The sequence below is a fragment of the Jaculus jaculus genome, unplaced genomic scaffold, assembly GCF_020740685.1.
Source record: "Jaculus jaculus isolate mJacJac1 unplaced genomic scaffold, mJacJac1.mat.Y.cur mat_scaffold_41_1_1322751_arrow_ctg1, whole genome shotgun sequence".
Taxonomy (NCBI): Eukaryota; Metazoa; Chordata; class Mammalia; order Rodentia; family Dipodidae; genus Jaculus; species Jaculus jaculus.
In genome coordinates, this window is record NW_025423495.1 from 507,444 (window position 1) to 509,618 (window position 2,175).

Below are 2,175 nucleotides of genomic sequence, written 5' to 3' on the forward strand. Positions count from 1 at the left end.
GCCACCAGGAAGAGGCTGGCAGGGTCACTTTCCCTCTTCCTTCCAGTGAGCTACAAACTGGATGGGAGACAACACCAAGGGGACCAAGTGTGGGGGCGACTGGAGGAACATTGAAGCCCCAGCGAGGAGAAAAGTCATCAAGCTCCAGACAGCAGGGCAGCCTGCCAGCAAGGAAGGAGCATGAGGCAAGCCCCAGCTCAGCTTGGAGAAGAAAGACATTGAGCCCAGAACAGAAGGGAGCCTCCCAGCACCTGGGGCTATGGTGGAGGAAGGAGCAGAATGGGGAGCACACAGCGGGCTGGGGGTTAATTTTTTTTTTTTGGAATTTTCTTTTATTAAATAAAAACATTTTCTTAAAAATGTGTCTTTATGTCTGGGTGATCTATCTGACTGCAGGCTGGCCTTGAGCACTGTGGGAAGAAGGAAGAGGGCAGCAGGGTCCCCCTCCCTAGGTCACCCCACCTCAAGAGGGTTAGATGTTCAAAGCTCCCACAGAATAGGTGAGTCAGCCCTTCAGGTGTCAGCTCTCTCCAGGTCCTTGGCCCTAACAACTGGGAAGCCTCAAAGTCTTCTGATGACAAACTACTCCCAGAACTCCTGGGGTCAGCAAAAGAAGAATGGGAATTGTCAATAAGAATTTATAGAACAGAGGCCCTTTCCCACACCTGTCCCCTATTTCCTGAATCTAGGCAGACGGGACAATAGTTACGGGAACAGGGGACAGGAGCTGAGGAGAAACCACCTGGAACCCCCCCCCCCCACACACACACACTGGAGTTTACGCTCAGTCACTTCCACTCCTGGCCCAACCCAGCCCAAAGCATAGAATGCCTGTGTGGGACAGGAGAAATCAGGAAATGGAAATAGGAGCCCAGACCCCCAACAGAAGCCCTGGGAGACAAGTCTAAGCAGGAGACACAATGGCCTCACCTCATCTCAGGGCACAAAAGGCATGGCCCAGACTGGGATCGGATCGTGGGGTAGAGGAGGGACCTGAGGGTGCGGGCAGGTCAAGAGCAGGTTGGGTGGGAAAAGATTTCCCAGTTTGCAGGCCATGGCCAGTTTCCCCAGTAGCACCCAGACAGCAGCAGGAATGGGGCAGGGGCTCCTCTTGAAACATTGGTGGCTACAGGCTCTCATGATCTCTGACGCCAGGTGCCTCAGCCTCTTCCTCCTCTTCCTCTTCCTCCAGAGGCCCCTGGCCAGAGACGGGGTCAGAGGGGGTGCCATTCTTCTTTACCTCCACCGGAAGGGGTCTCTCACCCTCCAGGGTGGCCACTTCCTTATCCTCTCCTTCAGGGTCTTCTGACTCCTTGGGACGTTTCGGGGAGTCCTCCAACAGGTCCCCTGCTCTCCTCTTCAGCGCCCCCTTCTCATTCTTCTTGGCAGGCTCATCGATGGCCAGCTTCCCTTCTTCCTCACTGCTGCCCTCCCTATTGCCCTTCTTATCGCCATCACCCTCGGGGGGCTTCCAGATCTGGCTCCAGCTCCGGCTCTTCCACTCTGCTGATTTTCTGGGAAGACTGGTAACCAGAGGAGGCCCTTTCCTCTTGCTGGGCTTGCCAAACTTCTCCTTGGACACCTCGTAAGGGAAGAGGTCTTTGGGGCCCAGGAATGCCTTCTCATGGGTCCCCCCAAAAAAGACTTGTTATTTGTTGGCTGTGGATTTCACGGCTGCCTCAGGCATCTCATCAATCCGGGCCGGCCAGTGCAGGTAACCCTTCATCTTGGCGAACACCAGGTCCCCGCATTTGTACTCCTTTTGCCGGGTGGATCGTGACATGGCGGGGTTGCCGGAGCCCGCACAGGGCGCGAAGCGCAATCGTTCGGTACTACCCCCCACTCTGCCATCCGGTGGTGGCCCCGGCCCGAGCTCCGGCGCTGCCGCAGTGTCTCGGATGGGAGGTAGGGACGGAGGGGAGGCGGCCCCGCGGGGCACGGAGCTGCGCTGCTCCTGCGGGTTTTTTGTGTTTGAAATTCTATTGCTCCCTCCTGGGCGCCAGGCCTCTTCCTCTTCCTCCTCCTCCTCCTCACCCCTCCCCCCCTCGTGGCCCCGCTCCTCCCTCCTCCTTCCCCCCTCCCGCGGCCCTTCGATGCTCGCCTGGAGTGATTTTCTAAATCATGGTTCCTGGGCTGGAGAGATAGCTTAGCAGTTACGTGGTTGCCTGCAAAGCC

The 2,175-nt window shown here is 57.1% G+C and overlaps 1 pseudogene; it reads right to left on the bottom strand.

Annotated features, from left to right (window-relative positions):
• Positions 1 to 1,025: 1,025 nt before the first annotated feature.
• On the bottom strand, positions 1,026 to 1,783 carry LOC123457379 (annotated as a pseudogene).
• Positions 1,784 to 2,175: the final 392 nt, after the last annotated feature.